This window comes from Copadichromis virginalis, linkage group LG19 (genome assembly GCF_057382275.1).
Source record: "Copadichromis virginalis isolate Kocher_CV1m ecotype Utaka linkage group LG19, C_Virginalis_male_GT1.1, whole genome shotgun sequence".
NCBI classification, from domain to species: Eukaryota; Metazoa; Chordata; class Actinopteri; order Cichliformes; family Cichlidae; genus Copadichromis; species Copadichromis virginalis.
Window position 1 is genome coordinate 13,156,766 of NC_140636.1, and position 19,566 is coordinate 13,176,331.

Here is a 19,566-nt window from a genome sequence, read left to right on the forward strand (position 1 = left end):
ATATTGATATGGTAACGGTAAAGACAGTTATTGATGGTATCGTAAAACCATTAAAATATATATTCAACTTGTCGTTTCAAAAAGGAGTTTTTCCACAAAAAATGAAAGTTGCTAAAGTTATTCCCATTTACAAAACCGGTGAAAGACATCATTTTACAAACTATAGACCAGTGTCAATACTCTCCCAGTTCTCTAAGATACTGGAAAAACTCTTCATAAAAAGATTTGATAGTTTTGTGGAAAAATATGAATTAATGACAGATAGTCAGTATGGGTTCAGAAACAACAGATCAACAGCTTTGGCACTGATAGATTTAATGGAAAAGATAACGGAATGTATGGATAATAAGAGGTATGCGCTCGGAGTTTTCTTAGATCTAAAGAAGGCGTTTGATACTGTTAATCATGAAATTCTATTAAAAAAACTGGAAAAGTACGGGTTTAGGGGAGTGGTTTTGGAATGGTTAAAAAGCTATGTAGGGAATAGGCAACAATATGTACAAATAAATGAATATAAATCTAATTTGATGGATATAGCTTGTGGAGTACCTCAAGGTTCAGTACTGGGTCCAAAAATGTTTATTATGTACTTAAATGATATCTGCAGAGTATCGGAGATTTTAAAGTTTGTAATATTTGCAGATGACACAAATATACTGTGTGCAGGTGGGGAATTGCCACAGGTTTTGGAAATGATCACACAGGAATTAACGATATTAAAGAAGTGGTTTGATATAAATAAATTATCATTGAATCTCGATAAAACCAAATTTATGTTGTTTGGAAACCAAAAGAAAAACATCGAAGTAGAAATATGTGTTGACAATGTATATTTAGAAAGAGTAAATGAAATAAAATTTCTTGGGGTGATCATTGACCACAAGCTCTGTTGGAAGCCACACATTACTTATGTTCGGGGGAAATTGGCACGGGGCATTGCCGTCCTGGGGAAAGCAAAGCATATGTTGGATCAGAAAGCACTGCACATTTTATACTGTGCTTTACTACTGCCATATATGAGCTACTGTGTAGAGGTCTGGGGAAACACATACAAAAGTAACACACAAACAATAACTATAATACAGAAAAGGGCCATTAGATTAATAAATAATGTAGGGTACAGGGACCATACAAATGCACTCTTTGTCAAAATGCAAGCTATTAAATTCCAAGACTTGGTGAAGCTTAAAACAGCGCAAATAATGTATAAAGTCAGAAATAAATTGCTTCCCAAAGAAATCTGTAAATTGTTCATAGAAAGAGAAGGTGGGTATAACTTAAGAGGGAAATGGAATTTAAAAATACAAAGTGCTAGAACAACTTTAAGAACTATGTCAATCTCAATTGCAGGAGTTAAATTATGGAACAGTCTAACAGAAGAAATAAAAGACAGTCAAAACATAAAACAGTTTAAAGTAAAATATAAAAACCTAATTTTAAATAAGTATAAGAATGAAGAAAACGGGGTTAACCCAGGATGGTAATGTTGCTGGTAATGGTGTTGCGGTTCTTTTTTGGTTGTTTTTTTGTTTTTTTGTTTTGTTTTGGTTTGTTGTTTTTCCATAACTTGTGTATCTGCAAATATACACATTCTGTATTTTTCATATGAAAGAAACTATACTGTGGTGGGGCTTGCTAATTTCTTGTTTTTGATTTATGTATGTTATGTTTTGTTTTACTTCATATGTTTATATGTTTCATATGTTGTTTGTTTAATTTAAGACAAAAAAAATTTAAATGAATGAGAGGTAAAACTTGAGGGGACAAATAAGTAAATACTTCAGCCTACTCCTTTTCAAACAAATAATGGAATGATATTTTGTAATGATTGTGAAGGCACATGTTTGAAATGTTTGAAATAAAAATGAACTGAACTGAACTGAAGATACAGAGAACGAGAACACATCTGTGACAAGTTCAATGGATTTATTCACTCTGTGTGTGTGTGTGTGTGTGTGAGAGACAGAGAGACATGAAGCAGCAGGCTTTGTCACAGCAGCTGAACGACAGCAGGGGGAGCTGTGGATCTGCAGATTCATAACACCACATTTCCTGTCCTTGTTTTTCATAATAAAACCAAAAGCTGAAGCTCTGGTTTATTTTCAAGGTTAAAGCAGCTGATTTCCATCAGACTTCACCCTTTAACACCTACTTCCTGGTTTTCTTTAAAGAGCTTCAGTGATGTTAAATCATCTCACTGGTTATGAGAGCAACATAAACTGAACACGTGACACATCAAGTGGAAAAACTTTCCTTAAAGACAAGAACAGTTCATAGCAACACAGAACTATAACTGGAGCCACTAACAAAGGGACATGAAACACAATAAACACACGACTATGACGGGAATATCCAGAAATCAGCTCAGCCTGATGGTGAGGTCATGTTTGCATTCTGTTTTCTTAAAATGAAAGTAGTGAAACGTGTGTGTGTGTGTGTGTGTGTGTGTGTGTGTGTGTGTGTGTGTGTGTGTGTGTGTGTGTGTGTGTGTGCGCTGCCTGCAGACTGGGATAATCCCATCTGAGCTGCTGACCTCGACACAAAACCAGTCCAGCAGGAGAGTAGAGACCCAAACAGACAACCACTCTGTGTGTGTGTGTGTGTGTGTGTGTGTGTGTGTGTGTGTGTGTGTGTGTGTGTGTGTGTGAGTGAGTGAGTGAGTGAGTGAGTGAGTGTGTGTGTGTGTGTGTGTGTGTGTGTGTGTGTGAGTGAGTGTGTGTGTGTGTGAGAGATGATTTAGGTTACAGACTGTTTATGATGATGATGCTCGTCTTATCACCGCACTCACATAATAAACGGTATTTAAGCCCCTCCCCCCGTAGTTTGATTATTTTTGTATTTCATCCTTAAAGAATATCGAGGTTGCCATGACAATAAAGTTTATTATTGTTTATTATTACGTCGTCTGCAAACTAAGTGTTAGCTGTCAAACATCAGGATGAAGGACTGACCCTGAGCGAGTCCTCTTATTCCTGTTTCTCATTTTCTTTTCAATATAAAGTTAGCCGTAGCTAACGCTAACAGCTAGCAGCCAACGATGGAAAGCTTGTTCATCCTTCCGCAGAGTTACGTCATTAATCTGAGCTCAGTCAGAAACGTAAAATTACCTTTAAGCCAAAACTCTGTTTTTATTAAATCATTACAATTTCTGAAAGTTCATGAAAAGACCTGAAGAAACCCGTCGTAGTGTGAAACGCTGCACTTGGTAACGGACGGGTCAGTGTGGAGAGAGCGGAGGTGTACCTGCACACACACCTGCGGTTTGTGGCTCAGCCACGCAGAAACCTGCAGCGAGGAGCCGCAGATAAACCTCCTCACAGCGAGGCCCCTGGCCCAGGCCTGCAGCTTATCTGGTAACTAGCAGGAAGTAGAGATGGCACGATACCACTTTTTTATGTCCGATACCGATACCGATATCATAAATTTGGATATCTGCCGATACCGATATGAATCCGATATAGTGTTTTTTAATCAACAAAACTGTTTTTTAAATATCTTGCTGCATTTTGTATAAGTTCATACTCAAGTTTAAAACAACAACTACACTAAAGCTATTCTGTTATACCTGTATGCAAAAAAAAATATTTCATAGTTCAGCAATACTGATCAATCTAATAAACTTAAACCTACACCATCCTCCCTATTCTGGTATTTTAAAGAGTACTTAGCATATATATTAAGCAACCTAACTAATAGGGTTCCAACTCCCAGCAACAACAAAAATAAATAAATAAAAAATAGGGAACCACCCCTCACGCTCCACCTCATGATGCTTAATCGACGTAATCAACCTTAATTTGATGCAGTGTGGAAAAAAAAAATGCACAGAAATCAATTATTTTTCAAGAAATATTAAATAGATTCAACATCTTTCTTCAACAAAATTGCAGACTGCACAGATGGTACCTTCACAAAGGAAAAAGTACTATAGCTTACTAGGGTATATATATATATATATATATTAGACTTAATAGTTACTATATACAGTAATGGACTTCTATTCATTTTGCATCAAATTAAAACTTTGGCTGTCAGATAATTATTTATTAAAAGCTAGACATTTTAAATGAGAATAAGAAAGAAAAGTATGTCTTTGTGCCCCCTTTTCCCTGTTAATGCCCTATCGGCCCCCCTGGCTAAACTTTGCTAGATCCGCCCCTGCACAGTTACCAGCGTCAGCTACGTAGAAAAAGATCCTGGTGTAGAAAGTAATATTAAATAAATTCTAACAACAGCTTATCAAGCTTAAACGTTCTGCTGTTGTTCAGCCGCTGGTTTCCTCTTTCTGGTGCAAAGTGGGCCAAAAGCAAACAAGAGAGACGTACTCCCGACAGAAAAGCCGATCAGCTGATCGTTAAGCAGTTTCATGATAGAAGTAGCAGCAAGAAGAGGCAGTCGCTTGTTAAGCTTAACGCAGGAATGCTTTACAAACATTCAGAGATGGACTTACACACTTGATTTACTTCTCTCGGGGATAACTTTGTCGGAGATGAAATGCCGGGTTGCTAGCGAAGCTCCAAATGCTATCCAGACCACCGACAGGTCCCGCATGCCACAGCCGCTCTATCACGTGATGCATACTGCTCCGACATGCTAACGTTCTGAGGTGAGTTACGCGTGTTGCAAGTTTTGTGAGGTGCTTTCGTGATATTTAATGGATCGGATTACATTTTTTATTTTTCTCCAATATCCGATCCAGTAATTTAGGTCAGTATCGGACCGATACCGATACGTAATATCGGATCGGTCCATCTCTAGCAGGAAGTGGCTGTTAATGAGTTCCTCGTCGGTGTCTCACGCGTGAGCGTCTGACAGTTTTTCACCTTGGAATGAAAGAACAGTGAGATGTACTGATGATGGGTCAGCGCGACCACACAGGGCCTGAAAAACAACAGCATCAAAATCGGCCGTGCAGGGAAACATCACTGTAAAGAATCATGTGGCGTAAACGAGGATCCTGCCCTGCTGGAGGGGGTGGATGTGTTAAATACCGCAGGCCCAAAGAGCTGAACGCAGATCTGATCTGGTCTGAAGCCGTCAGCGAGGATGATGAGATCTTCATCACAGTCGTTATGTTGGTCTCAGTCTTTACTGCGAGGAAACCAGACTGAAGAACAAAAACACAGAAATCTGCCGAAACCCTGCAGATTTTATTCACGATAAAGCAGAAAAAAAGTTTTCCAATCATTTATTTTTCATGTTGACATCAAACACGCATCAGCTGCTGAACACAGAATAATCTGCGTTTCCGGTCTTTCCCGCTGACGCGTAAAAGTCTGTTCACATCAGGCCGCTGCGCTCTGTATCTCTCTGACGTTATGTCCTCTACGACGCTTTGTGATGTTTAATAAGTATCGCTCACTCATAAACAACAAACAGCTGTTGGAGGTCCCCATACATGCATGTAAACCAGTTCACCAAACTGGGACACAGAATGATTTTCTTCGCCGTGTGTTTGAACTCAGCGCCTCGTTTCTATTGGTCATGTACAGAGATGGGCAGTAACACGTTACTGTAATCCGATTACTTTTTTCAAGTAACGGGCAAAGTAAGAGATTACTATTGCAAAAAAGTAATTAGATTACTGTTACTTCCCCATAAGCACGCAGTGTTACTGCGTTACTAAACCGTGATTTTGTTTGTCACAGTGTCTCATGGGTGATGTACGAGCGTGCGGTGGCCGTGGTAACAGACGTGTGCAGATCAACAATGGATCATATGGCGTGATGGAGAGAGTACGATCATGCAGCGTTTAAAGCGTGGAAGTAATCACATTACTTTGAGTTGGATTCTGTAAAAAGTGACAGAAACATGAGCATCTGCTGTCCACTCTGCGTGGGAAGAAAACTTCTACAGCAACAAATGAAACTTCAAATCTGAGCGAGCAGCGAGCACGCTGCCACGGGAATGTGACATTCGCAAAGAAACCCCCGGATCCTCCCACTGACATGACCGCTGTGGGCAAACCTCCACCCGCCCCACTCCTGCTCAACAGCTGACAGTAGATTTAAGAGCTGCTGAGTCTTTGATTTTATTCATTTTCTGCTGTGTTTTACTTGCATCTATTTGAAAGAGTGCAAACACAAAACGTGATTTTATTTTATACGCTGGAATATGCAGAACATACAGTAGCTTTAAATGTTAAACATTTCTTCCAGTCAAAGACAGTTGAAATAATTTAATTCGTGCTTGAAGCATAAAGTTAAAAGATTAAATCGATTAAAACAATTTTAAAAAGAGACTTTTTCATTTGATTACATTTTATATGATGGATTATACAGAAAAATAGAACTGGGCTGAAAGATCTATGACGTTATTACGTATTCAGGTTGTGTATCAAGTTTTAAAAAGTAACTAAGTAATGAAGTAACTAATTATTTTTGAAAATAAGTAATCAGTAATTAGTAACTAATTACTTTTTTCAAGTAACTTGACCAACACTGCTCATATGAAAGTACGTCGGAGCGAGTAAACTGTTATTGAGCAGCACATGAACGGGCTTCAGAGGGTTGCACGTCTGTGAAAGGACGCCTCAGTTCAGCCTCACTGGGGAGCAGGGCTGGGTTATATCTGTTATGATATTTTGATACCACGGTAAGCATTTACAGGATATTGTTTTATACAGGAAAACTGTTACTCAATAAGGCCGATCTACTAGTTGTTTTTCTCTTTCTCTGTGACCCAAGAATCAATGTGTAGGACTCACGAGCTGGTACCCCAAGGTCGAAAACACCACAGAGATGAGACCACTTCCTTACTCCCATCCTCCCTTTTTTCTTTATCTCCTGGAAAAGGCTCGTTAAAGGCTAGGTGGTTTGTTTCAGAATTCACTAATGAAAGAACTCTGTATTTTATGTCTAGGAGTGTATTTTGCTGGGATGATCATAAATTATAGCTGAACTGATAAACTACACAAGGGATACTTTGCTCAGAAGGCAGGAAGACGTTTCCTTATTTAGTCTGTACCGGTTTGAACTGGGAAAGCTGACACACGAACCTTTTCTTTCTCTATATAAACTGCTGTGTATCAAATAAACCTTTGAGTTGATTCTGGGAAAGCAATCTGAACAGTTTCTGTATCACTTTGTTCTCCTAGCTGCTCCCGATATCGTAACTAACCCCGCTGAACGGCATACCTGAGTGTTACTTTGAATAATTAGGAGTCTTATAAGGAAAGGACAAACTCTGCTTATCGCTCACGCCACGGAGGAAACCCGGGAAGGCAATTTCCTTCAATATCGATTTATCAATTGAAATCTAGCTTGGATAACGTAAAATCGATTAATTAAAAGCCTGAATCGATTTTTAAATATAATTTTATTTTGCCAGAATCTCAGGTTAAACCTCACAAAATTTCAACAGTGTCATGGCGAGTGGGATGAGCTGTGTGGGGAAAAATAAAGGAGGATCCAAATGCAGACACTCGCTGATATATGAAGGTGGTTTATTGAAAATATAAAGCACGGGGTGAACAATGACAGAACAGAACAAAAGCTAAACTAGGGAAAAACTAAACTACAAAACTGCAAACCTGAACGTGAAGGAACGTAGATGCTGGTTGATAGCAGGGAAGATACGCAGTAGATTCACAGAAGGACCAGCAACTACAACATAAGAAGACACGACTTAAATACACACAGAGGAACACGGGGAGATTACACACAGGTGGGGGACACAGCTGGAAGTAATTGACGAGACGAGACAAGAGAGGCAAATCTGAATACACTCACATGAGACACAGACTTTCACAATAAAACAGGAAACAAGAAACCACCACACAAAGACGCAGACTAGACACAGAACTGAACCTACACTAAACATGAGACACAAGCCCTAAGAACTAATCCCTAAACACGAATAGAACAGAAACATAGAATTCTAATAATAATCAACAAAGCACAAGAGGATCAGAAAACAATCCATAATGCAAAAATAAACGAAAACCTAAGAAACTCAAAATGCTGGGTCAAAACGGCCCAGAACCGTGACTGTGTCTGCTTTGTTTTTATAGATATAAAAATATGGAAATGTACTGATGCATGATCAGAATTATAATATTTCTGTCTGAGGCAAAATTTCTCAGATTCAAATCAAATCGATTCTAGAAATCAGTGACGATACCCAGCCCTACTCTGGAGCCAAAGCTGCAGTTCCTCTCCTGTCCAGCAGAGGCAGCAGTGAGACCGTCCCATATAAACATGTTTACAGCCTGACACACAATAGTGGTTTTAGATACGTGCGACCCGGGGGTAGCATCGTGGTGGGGGGCAGCATCACGGACATCGGCAAAAAAATTGCTCGTACTCATGCTGCGTGACGTCAGCCCGCGCATATTGGGAATATCACAGGCACCGATCGGTTTTCTATCGCCCATTTGCTGGGAGTAAGGGCGCCCTCCGTTTGCGAGGTGCGCCTGCTGCTTGCCGCACAGAGAGGAGAGGGCGGGGCGGCGGGGGAGTCTCTGACCGGCTGGAGCAGCATCTAATAACCAACTCGCAAAATAAAACAATAAAAACAAACTAATAAACACGAAAACACCAGACATCATGATACAGACTTATAATTTGCACCGGTGTTTTTCCTCGGTGCGCCTGCTCGCTGCTGAAGTCAAAGAAAACTTTATTGTCATCTCCGCTACATACAGTCCAGAGAGACGAGACGACGAGGCTCCAGTTACAGCAGTGCAAGTAAACAAACAATATATATAAGAAGAGCAAGAAAATAAATATACACTTTAGGACTCGGGGTAAAGGTATCAATAACAATTTAAAATTTGTATTTTGATGATTTAAAGTCTCACACACAAGCCGTGGAAAGGGGAGGGGCCTGCTTCCAAATAGAGCACATTTCATTCATAATGTTGTAAATCCAAGCACATTATGTATTCATGATTTGAATCCTGGGTTCAAAGCCATCAGGTCCTCAGATTAGAAAAAAGAGAAAAGAAGAGGAGGAGAAACGAGCAACAGATGCAGGTAAGCAGATGTGTGATTGGATAATGGCAGATCATCCTGAAACAATCAGAATACTTTATTAACCCCTAAGGAAATAATGTGGGTTACAGTTGCTCCAAGAAGAAATGGTAAAAATAGTAACAGTAACAGACTAAACTCCAAACAACACATTATGTTACAGATTTTAACATTAATTAGTCATTGTCAGTTGTCGATTTGACCTGTTCTCATTGTATGACGAATTATGATGGCTGTTTGGTAGGTTTACTCTCTCTCTTCATATCTGTGTGTTTCTCTTGTGAAATTCAGTGTGGTTCCGACAAAAGTTCTGTGTTAATGTACAATCCTGTGTGTCTGTGTGTGTGTGTGGGGGGGCGCAAAACAGGCTAGGACCGCCACTGCTGACTAGGGATGGGTATCGTTTAGGTTTTATCCGATACCTGTACCAAACCGGTACTTTTGAAACGGTGCCGGTGCTTAGATGGTGCTCGAACCGGTGCTTAAGGAATGGAGAACACAAACTTTGTCCAAAATCCTCTCATGTTTAGCTGTTTTCCACTTTTTTTTGGGTCATTTTAGCCTTTTTGGCCAGGGTGAAGGGAGCATCTGCCATCAAACAAGAAGACAGCCGCATGTAGCTACGACTGTGTTTGCTAGTTCACCTTACATGCATTAATGTAATAACGTGGTTAGCCTACTCAACGTAAATTACACACGAACAACATTAAGCTACTCACGCAGAGAAGAACGGCTGCTGCTGCATCATCATCCGTCATCATTTCTGCTACACTGGCAGGGCTAGGGGCCAGGACTCTCCTCTTCGAGTTCCTGGGGGATGTTGCTAACTCCGAGTCCGATAATAGGCACCACACCCGCAGTAGATGTGCTCAGTGTGAGGTCTCGCAGCAAGCTATCAAATATGGCGCATTTCTCGGCTTGTGTTTCATCAGATTCGAGGTGTTACCTCCTTTGCACAGTATCACCTTAAAGCACTTGTTGCAGGCTGCTGAGTTTGCATCTTTTGCTGTGAAGTACAGCCAGACTTTTGATCGCTTCGCCTTGGGCATTTTTAATCTGTAGCTCTGCTCTAAAAGAACGTACGTACCTGGACCCGCCTACTATCCTTGGAAAGGTAAAATGATTGGCTAGAATCCAAAGTGTGTGACATCTCAGGAAAAAAAGCAGCGAAATGTGCGCTGCTTTTCTGTCTGGTTACTACCGCTTATGTCAGAACCGATACCGGTACCCACCCCTACACATCATCTGTTCTGGTCTTTATAGATTATTTTACCTTTGTAACATTTTCATATTCACATTCACATTAACACTTTAACATTAACACAGTTTGCATGATTAGGGGCGTGGTCTCACAGGTGCATGGTTACACAGGTGGCCCTAGCTGCTAGCTGTCTGCTAGCTTCACCTGAACTGGACCTCTGGACTGTGTTTGTGCTGTTGGAGCCTTTTATTTGTCATTTTTAAAGACAGAAGGAACTGATGAGGAGTAGACTTCCTGTCTGAATAATAAGCACACCACGTCAACCCCTCAGGTGGAAACAGGTTTAATTAAACGCTCTGTGGTCAGACTTTGTGGTGCGTGTGTGTGTTTTAATCCGCATTTATTTAACACTACAGACCCTCATACACATTTAATTATCCCTGCAGGGACTGAGCACACACACACACACACACACACACACACACACACACACACTGACTCAGAGTTATTGGGCTTTAAATCTCTTGAATATTAATTCTTCTGTTCATTGAGTTTTCGTTTTATTAAACTCGTTTAGTTAAAAATATAAAACCTGCTCACGCGTCTCAGTGGGGGGAGAAGCCTGAGTCTTCATCACTTCATCTTCATCCTCAAGCCTTCATATTAAATTTTAATGATCTGCATTATGGGGATATTATCTGTGTGTGCGTGTGTGTGTGTATGTGTGGGGCATGAAGATAAACCTGCTCCACGGGCTCATCTCTGCAGGACCATTAAATCACATCGGATGGAGCCCGGGGCCATCGTCTCCTTGTGGCTCCTCCCCCTCTGCCACATCATATAGACCCTCTGAGCTACAACAGCTGACCTCATCATGTTTGTGTGTAAATCTCACCGAGGTGTCGATGCAGTGACGGGGGGGGGGGGGGGGGGTAAACCACTGAGAGAAGGATGCCATAAATCAGGGGAGATGTAATGAAGCTAATGGAACAGAGCAGGAACTTCATCTGAGCAATGAAGAGCATCCAGCACAGGAGGTGTGAGCACACCGTTAAAGAAGTTCTCCTTCCACACCTGGCAGGTTGAGTTGAAGCTGAGGGTTAAAGGCTTCCCTGATCACAGTGCATGGGCGGACTGCTCCTCCTCTTATTTTGAAGGTTTGGAGCTGGTAGCGTGTAAATCACAGAGGCGTCACTGCAGCTCGGTGAGGACGGGGAGAGGACCAGAGTCCCAATAAACACCAGAGCTCACCTGGACCTGCTGCTGCCACCTGAGCGACGCCACCATCAGCTGTGAGCGACGCCCTTTATTATTACAGTCATCACTGGGTTCATTTAAAGTGATGTCACTCACAGTAGAGCAGGGCGATATGGCCAAAAATATTTATCACGATATATATTTGAAAATTTGCGATAACGATATAACTGACGATATAATTGATGCGAGACAAAATACAACTCCACAACATTACTAGCGCAAAAACACAACCTTCCATTTATTTTCACTTAAACAAGAAGCTGGTTTTTATGTACATTAAAGCTTTATAAAAATTTAACAGTGCAAATGCAAAATCCTTGCTGAAAGTTTAACCAAAAGGCATTTCCAGTAGAAATGGGCTGACATATCCTGAGCACAGTGTTGGGGAGTAACGGAATACATGTACCGCCATTACGTATTTAAAATACAAAACATGAGTAACTGTATTCCGTTACAGTTACCGTTTAAAAAGGTGGTATTCAGAATACAGTTACTTTGTTGAAATAAATGGATTACACTGCGGTACTTTCCTGTTTCATTTTGTCGCGGGTCAGGACTGTTTGGGTTTTGTTTGACAGCTACGTTCTGTTGTTCCAGGCGGCAGCGTTACGGTTGCCATGGTTACAGGGCGACGCTCTCTCTCTCTCTCTGCGACTGTGTGTTTCCTGGGTGAGAGAGCGCCTTTTCGTTGTTGTTGTGCTAAGCTAACAGGCAGAATGCTACTAGCATAGCTCTAAAGAATGTAGCATCATGGGCAGTGTAGTCCGTGTTGTAGGGAGAATGGACTGCCATACACGTTATGGGTCTGTGAGCGCGAGGAGGGAGAAAAAGGGGAGTGGAAAGGTACGAGTTGTCATCGAGGAAAAACGGGAGCTGGAAGCATGTAAATATAATAATAACCACTGCAGCCAAGAAGAGTGCCTGACGAGCCCAGTTGTAAGTAAGCTATTAAGACTCGACTGTACACCGTGTTCGTGTTTTCCTCCGAAAACAATAAGCTCCGTTGGAGCAGCCTTTCAACGCCTCTCTCTGTCTCTCGCAAGCAAACTTGACCCACACAACAAAGTAAAGCTATTTTTCGGCTACGAGCCGACAGGGACCCCGCCGTATTAGTCAGAGGTCCCTTTACTACAGTTCGGAGTCGTGGACCTTCAGTAATAGTAATAAATCACACAGCAATAGTACATTCACGTTGTTGTAAAAAGCATGATAATATATTAAGTAATCCAAAGTATTCAGAATACGTTACTGTCATTGAGTAACGTAACGGAATACGTTACAGAATACATTTTGGGGCATGTATTCTGTATTTTGTAATGGAATACATTTTAAAAGTAACCTTCCCAACACTGCCTGAGCATAACCATGTATAATATCCACTGAAGTTAAAAAGAGGTGCTTTGCAACATTAAACTGCAGTGTGCAGTACGTATTTTTCGGACCATAAGGTGCACAGGATTATAAGGCACATTAAGCGAAACAAAGCAGTCAGATAAATCAAACTTTATTAAACTCATTCTTCTTGCTTCCTCCACTTCTGTACTATTGATTCATTAATGTTGAATTCTCTGGCAGCTGCTCTATTCCCATGTTGTTGCAGTAGATTAATAACTAACCTTGTATTGTGGATGGATTATCTCAGTTGTTCTCCTGACTGAAGTTTGGTCCGTTTACAGCATCCTGCCATACGATTGCATTTGTCTCTAACTATCAGGAACCTTAACATTAATTTTTATAAGTGGAAAAGTGTTAGTGTTTGTCCTTCAGCTTCACTGTTTATGTTATGCTAACATAGCTGTGTCGCTAGCGATCACGTAGCACATCATTATATACCAGCTAGCCCAACTTCAGTAACCCTACAAATGTCACTGCTGTTTAGTTTCCTGTCTTCATTTATGTTGGAAGTGATAGCAGAGCTGTACGTTTGATTTTTTTCAGAAATCTCTCAGTCAGAACATGCTATATCATGCTTAGGTAACTAGCGAAACTAGCGAGCTAACTTCCGCTAGCTTCCTGCTAACTTCTAACTCCGTTAAATGTAATACATTTTGTTTTCATGGATGCCTGGAAGTTAAACTTCATAGTTACACCTGGTAAAGCAGCAATGCTGATCGTTTTATTAAAGATGAAAGAATTTAGACAGTTTTTAACTCTCAGTGATGCTGCAGTGTTCGTTTGACCTGAAAAAGACCGAGTTTAGGACCCAGATTACTCCCAGATTTAAGAGCATCTTAGTCCGACAAATACGACAATAACGACGGCCGCTTGCATGTTCTGCAAAAAAATGTGCTTTGTCGTGTATCTGACGGACAAACACCAAACCAGTTCCACATCACTGAAGTTGCACCATTTTTACAAACCAATTCTGGTTCATCTGTGTCACTACCCGATCCGTACCGGAAACCCGATCAGTACCCCGCATGCGCAAATCTTACGTCACTTCCTCTCTTTGCCAACATTGCGACATTCAATATATTTGAATGATACGGTTAGCGCCCAGTTAGCTCCTAGCATTTCTCAACAGCTCTGCCTCCTTTTCGACTGCCCGGGACATTTAAACAATGGATAATCCGTATACAAAGAAATTCATGCTTTTCTCCTCAACAGAGAGCGTCCCCCGATTGAGCAACAGCGCCGTAAAATAAGAAGAATGTGCCTAATTACAGTTAATAATGCAGACTTTGTAATATCTCACGTGTAGATTCATCAGCCAGATGAAGTGTTTACTGACAATTGACAGTGATAGCGGACATCATCGTCACTATTCCAACAATCCTCTCCACACAGACAAGCATAAACACACTCGACTATCGCTAAATCAAATTTAACACACGTTTGTAATGACGATAATTCAGTTTATAATAGGGTTTATTCGCTCGGTCAGCAGGTGGCGGTATCCTGGTACACTGGGGAGTAAACTGCCATTAAACGAACAGAAGAAGAAGAAAACATCTGCACATGCGTGGTACGGATCGGGTAGACCCGATTTGTACGGTCAGACTTTACACATGCGCAGTAAGGATCGGAGAGTCCTGATCCGTAACTTTCTTTTTATTTTTCGTTTTTGTCTACATTGTACTGAAATGCTTCATTATTGCAAACATTTTAAGATATACTTGTTATTCTTAACATCTTAACAGATACTCTGACCTGTAACTATCGTAAAACGCTACGACCGGAAGTAGAAACCTTTCGCGCATGCGGGGTACCGATCGGGTTTCCGGTACGGATCGGGTAGTGACAATTTGTTTCACTCAACAATCGGCCATGTGCGTATGAAAACAAAGGCACTGCGCTTGCGCGTTTTACTCATTCTATCGCGATATTTCATTTTCCTATCGTTGCCCAACATTATACCGGTATTACCGTGAACGGTATAATATGGCCCAGCCCTAACTCACAGGTCAGGTGCACACAGCCACTTAATCAGGTGTAAAGACTGAGCACACGTCTCAGGGTGACCTGCTGTCCTCCAGCCAATCAGAGCGTGACGTCTTGGGCTCTCTTCATTAAAGGGCGTGCTGGCTCCGAGGCGTGCTGGCTCTGAGGCGTGCTCTGCATTTTTAATCTTCTTTAACTCCGACTTAGTTTGAATTTCAGGGTTTTTACTGAAATCAAATAAACATTAAATGACCTGCTCAGAATCAGTAGATCGCCCAGTCCAGGTCCGTCACATGACTTCCTGTGTGATTCCAGCCTCATTTATTATCTGTTGTATTGATAAGTTTGTAGCCGACCTGCTTCCTCTGTCCATCCTCATCTGTTCTGCTTGGTGTGAAGGTTAACGTGTGATTGGCCGATTCCTCCCGCAGGGATTGGTTCACCTCCTTGGTGGGAGGGTTAAAGCGTCTCCTCTGGTTGCATAACGAGGTTGGGGGGTCATCTGAGACTCTGAGCTTAGATCCTCCCTGATTCGGACTCTCGGTATCTCACGCTGACGCAGATCTGAGCCGAAGCCTCCTGAGGCCCAGGCTCCGCCCACACAACCTGCATCTCATTAATATGCATGAGACCAAAGCACCACCTGGGACCACGCCTGGCAGACATCCTTCCTGCTCCGCCCACACACTGTGCTCTTCATCATCATCATCATCCTCCTACTCACTGTGGATGAAGACATCATGTCTGAGCCGGACTCACTGACCCTCAGTGACCTCTGACCTCTGACAGTCCTCCTCTGGGACTCCCTAAAGAAGAGGAGAGATATACATGTGAGCACAGCTGAGTGGCCCCCTGAGCTCTGAATAAATCACCGTGTTCATCAGCAGGAGCGCGAGGTTCCAGACGGCTGGATCTATTTCTCTGCTGGTTTAGGCACTGGAAACAGACTCTGTGGTGTTTGCTACAGGTTGGTGTTGATGCTCTTTGGGTGAAATTGGCCTCTTTTCATCAGGAACCCTGCACGCCAAGCTGGAGGGAAGCCCGGTGCTGTTGCCACGACAGCAGCGGGTCTGAAGCTCTGCAGCATCCCTCCAACCTGGCGCCGATTAACGACGCAATGAACCGACAGGTTCGTCAAAGGTGTGTTATCAGCCGAGGTCGTTACACACACACACACACACGCACACGCACTGTACTGACAGGGACTACAAAGGGAGAGAGCCTGGTTCTGCAGGTTTCTTCTTGTTAAAAGGGTTTTTGCTTCCCACTGTCACCTGTAGGGTCCACCTTATGAAGTGCCTTTATGCAACTGTTGTTGTGATTTGATGCCGTATAATAAAGATTTAATTGAAGCTCTGCAGCTGCAGGTCATTATGAAACCTTAAGGTGGAATTTCTCTTCTGTCGTGCCTCCTTAAACACTCGCAGCATCCAGAATAGATGACCTGGTTTGTGAAACAGGGGCAGAGGAAGTGTCCTCCAAGTCTGAGCCGTCAGGCTGATCTGGGGTTAGTTTTCGTCTTTCTCTTCCTGTTTCTTTGTGTTGCCTGCTGCAGATTAAAAACGTTCCTATTGGCTCTCTCTGCTGCCTGTCAGCCAATCAGATAATTAACCTCGATTCTTCATTTTCTCCTCTTTCCTCCATCAGTGCGTGAGTTCATTCTTTCTGTCTCTCTCACACACACGCGCACACACACACACAGGGTGTTACTCCACTGTGATGGGCGGAGCATCAAAGTGCCTCTCTCACCTCTCGGCTGGACTGTCACTCATCCCTGCTGTGCAGGTGGTTTCCATGGAAACGGGAGGAAACTGGACTCCAGGTCTGTGATGATGAGTTTTAAAGCCTCACTACAGCCCATTAAATACAGAAATCATGAAGAAAATGTTTTATTTTGGAAAAAGTTTTGAACCATTTATTTATTTAGTGATTATTATTATTAAATAAATTATTTAAAGGAACTGTGGTCAGTAGTAGGACCCTACATTCTGTTTCTCTTAAATACTTTGTTGACAACTGGAGTCTTCCCTGAAAGTTTTAAATCAGCTGTGGTATGCTATGAGGCGCGCACATAGTAACATTGTGTGGATTTTCTAAAATGTTTTGTTATATTAATTATGTTTCTCTTTCTTTGAGTTACCTGGGTTTGGGCGGTGGCTGTTTCCTGTCTGGGCAAAAGGCGTGGCTTAGGACTCTGGGAACAAAATGCCTGCTCTGCAGGACCAACCATGGGCTTACCAGGTGCAGGGGTGTTTTAGGTTTAGTTAGGTTATTCTGTGCTTAGTTAATATTAGTGTGTTTTTGTTTTCCCCCCCTATTGTGTGTAAATGGTTTGGCCAAATCATTATAAAAGCTACCCTCATGTGTCTTTGTAATTAGGTCAGTTTGTGAGTTAAGTTGTGTCTCACTTTGTTTTGTTTAAGTTTCTGGAAATTCCTTTTTGTAGAGTTATAGTTAGTTGGCCAGGACTCTGGCCTTCTAAAGGTTCCTAGGGACAGAAAAAAGACAGTTGGAGAGCTTTTACTTTTCGTGCCCCGTTTCTGTGGAACAACCTCCCTCAAGATATTCGGCAGGCTGCTCTGTGGAGGTTTTTAAAACTAAGCTGAAGACACATTTGTTCACCCCATCCTACAGGTCTTAATTCTGTGGCTTTTAGTTTTTAAATTCTTACTGTTTTTAACTTGTATAGTATTTTTTACTTGTATTGCTATGTATCGCTTTTATTTATCTTTTTAGTTTCAAATAACCTTACAGTTATTTGAAAGTGCTTTTTATAAATAAAGTTATTATAATGGCAGGGCTATTATTATTACCAAAAATTACTTTATTTTGAAAGTATGCTATTGCTTCATGCTATTTTTAAGTTTTACTTTTCAGTGTAAAAGTGTTTGTGTGCTTTTAAAATTTAAATAATTTTATTTTGAAATGTTGTGCTTTTATTTGAGAAACAAACACAATCAAATCTAAAGATAAACAAGTGAAACTCTGATGTCGCCATTCTCGCAATGTAAAGTGACTCATTAACTGTCATCAGGTCGTTTGGGCGTGATCACTTATTAATAGTTAATCAATAATCCCAAAGGACACAGTAGTGCTGCTGCTCACCCCTCTGTGACCTTTGACCCCGTGGCTGTGAAGCAGCTGATTTCATTTATTGATGGTTCGAGCCTGAGCGGCTGCAAAGCAGCCAGAGGCCAGTCAGCAGACTTCCTGTGATGTCAGCAGATCTGAGGTCAGATTAATGCGACATTTGACCTTTCACCCTGCATTTAGGGCAGAGGTACAGAGTAGTTCAAGTCGGATCCATGCAAAAACAACAGAACATAAGCTGTTCAAACCGCTGCCTTCAGGAGGCGCTACAGAGCGCCGTTTGCTAAGAGTGACAAAGCGGCATGAAGTCATTGACCACTTGTCCTTTGACCATATTGATAATTTATTGCTCGTTATTTTACAGATGACCGTAATGCTTTGATTTAGATGCTGCTGGTTAACACACTATCCCGGGTTTGTCTGTGGCAGCAGTCGTTACATCCATGCATGTTTTTAAAGCAAACACTACGAACCATCAGGTCATTTCAATTTTCTTCTGTTCACAGGCAAAAGTCTCCTAAATGATGTTTCTTCACGTTTGGTTATACTCACCATGTTCGCCCATTTATTCAGGTCCTATATTTAAACAGGTGTGTGGGAGGGGCCGCCCCAGTACTTCCTGTTTATATAGGGTCATGAGGTCACGGATTGGCTCATTGGGTGCAACCAAATGAAGGGTTTTTCATTTTGTATAGTGTTGTTTACTTTCTTTAAATTAGCCTTTTGAGTTGTATTGCATGCAGTGTTTTACTTTTCAAACCATTTAGCCGAGTAAATGAGTTTCATGCATAATCTTATTGCTGTTCTTTGTATTGTTTGACCTGTTTGTTTCAATGGTAGAGCCTAACGAGGCTCAGGTGTATGTCGAGTCCCGTACAAAGCAAGTGGGACCAGGTTGGTTGTTTTATGGTCGAATGGAAAAATAAAGAGAAACTTGACTAGTATGCTGATGCTGGCCACTTATCACCTTCTGTGGTAGGACTCGACTTAAGCGGGCAAAGAAGTGCAGGAGACTGATGCTGTCCAGTGTAGCCAGTGATTTATTCACCATTTTGTGACCCAAACAATATTTACAAAGAAACAAATAAGAAACTCAACTCTATAATTAACTCAGTCAAATAAACATAACTGAACTTAAATCAACGGAAATTAAGGTCAAACTGCACACAGCTACACTGACCTGAACCTCTTGAAACACCCGAGTTCTTCTGCTTAAATCGTCCACTTAACCAAACACTTTCTCCTCTGGACTATTTCACTCAGTAGGTAAGATGAACATGATTATATTCAAACCTCTGCTACTCCTCTTTACTGGCAACATAAACTCTGTGGTGTAATCAATACATATTCAATACACTATTTCTCCATAAACCCTCTAAAATCAACTTGATTAAATTATAAGAGTTCTTCCCCTTCTCCACTTGGTCTCTTCCTGTGACCTCAGATGAACCCAGAAGCTATAAAGCAGGAAGTAAAACTACATTTCCTCCTTTTGTTTCTGGAAGACAGGTAGGTAAGGTAAGTTTAAACAATACAAATTAACAGTTGAAATAAATAACATGTTAACTTAACAAACTTGTAGGGATTGATTTAAACCAAGATGTTATATAATCTGTTGAAGTGCAAAACATAAACAAACCCGGGATAGTAGATGTTTGCCTGTTG

At 41.4% G+C, this 19,566-nt stretch overlaps 1 long non-coding RNA gene across 1 annotated transcript; it reads left to right on the forward strand.

The window, feature by feature from the left end:
• The first annotated feature begins 14,839 nt into the window (after positions 1 to 14,839).
• On the forward strand, positions 14,840 to 17,603 carry LOC146685703 (uncharacterized). The gene is made up of 3 exons (XR_014916927.1): positions 14,840 to 15,951; positions 16,239 to 16,318; positions 16,459 to 17,603. It is a non-coding gene; the product is annotated as an uncharacterized LOC146685703 (long non-coding RNA).
• The last annotated feature ends 1,963 nt before the right edge of the window (positions 17,604 to 19,566 follow it).